This window comes from Condylura cristata, unplaced genomic scaffold (genome assembly GCF_000260355.1).
Source record: "Condylura cristata isolate star-nosed mole 26May11 unplaced genomic scaffold, ConCri1.0 scaffold00011, whole genome shotgun sequence".
Taxonomy (NCBI): domain Eukaryota; kingdom Metazoa; phylum Chordata; class Mammalia; order Eulipotyphla; family Talpidae; genus Condylura; species Condylura cristata.
The window spans coordinates 23,967,872-23,969,168 of record NW_004567112.1 but is presented as its reverse complement, the minus strand read 5'-3'; the positions used below and the strand labels follow the sequence as shown (position 1 = coordinate 23,969,168).

The 1,297-nt window shown below is 61.7% G+C and overlaps 1 pseudogene; it reads right to left on the bottom strand.

Moving 5' to 3' along the window:
• LOC101626636 overlaps window positions 1-713 on the bottom strand; it is an 11,407-nt pseudogene extending 10,694 nt beyond the window's left edge.
• Between the last annotated feature and the right edge of the window lie 584 nt (window positions 714-1,297).

Genomic DNA, 1,297 nt, shown 5'->3' with positions numbered 1-1,297 from the left:
CGCGGTGCGGGCGAGGGGAGGGCCCCGAGGAACTTTCTCCTTCCCAGAGGGGCTCCTTCCAGTCCCGGCCGCGGCCCCGCCGCGGGAGCGGCCGGCTCCGGGGCTAGGGGGAAACCATGAAATGTGTTTGAAGAAGCTGACGCAGTTGGTGACGCTCGCGGCTTCCTGACGGGGACCGGCCACAGCAGCGCCTTCGCCGCCGAGGAACCAGCCGGGTCGGCGCTCGGGCCCTTCCCCCGCCCGGGAGCCGCGCGCCGGGGGCCGGGGCAGGGCCGTGGGCTCGGGGCGCGAGCATCCAGTCCCGGCCGGGAGACTGGCCCCGGCCGCGCGCGCCGCTTCCGTTTTGATTAGCTCGGGTTATTATATAAGATGTCACGGAGAGGGAAGGAGAGCGGCGATCGAGAGGCGCGTTGGCGAGGGCGCGGCGGCCTTCGGCGAGTGGCGGGAGGGGCGGAGGCAGGGCCGGGCGGACCCACCTGTGCGCCCTCCGCGCCCCTGTGGGCGCCGCCCGCGCGCGTGCGGGGGCCCCGGGGTGCGAGAGGCGGACCCTGGTGCCCGCCGCCCCGCTCCCCACCCCGGGAAGACTCGGGCAGCGGCCGAAACGTGCCATTTCTTCCCCGCTGCCTTGCCTGGGTCTTCGCGTTTCTGACTCTAGGCGTTTGTACTTTGGAACATTTGTTTAATATTAAGGAAACTGCGTGTGCGGCCGTCATAGTACGTCCGGGACGTGTGGCGGTGAGCTCCAGGGCGGTGAATGAATCATCGCCCCGCGGATCCGGCGCCGATGATTCATGCGGGGTACACACGCGCCGCGTACTCGCCGTGTGCCGCTGACCCGGGGACGGAGCCTTTCTGCAGCAGTGACGCTTGGAGGGGCGGGGGTGCAAAGGAGCGAGGGTTTATTCTCCTCCCCGCCACAGTTTTGGGGGACGTGGGGGCTGTCAAGTTCTCCAGATTTTCCGAGACTTGTTTCGCGTCGCTGAGGGGGTGAAGAGATGCCACCTGGCTGCCTAGTGAGTCGATGGAGGAACGCTGATTCGCTGCAGGGCCAGGTCCTGCCTCATTCACAATTTGGATGGTGTAAAGTGAAGTAATGGGCTCTGAAGGGATCCTTCTAGTAATTGCCTCTACTTAAGTACCGCTAAAGTAATTAGTAAAAACTTTGACAGTAGTTTTTTTTTTTTAATTTTATTTTTAATAAATGAATCCTACGTAGAGAGTCTTGCTTATTAAAAGACTTAGGTTTGGGTTTGGTTTAAAAAAAAAATCCTAAAAGGAACCTAATTTGCCATTAATA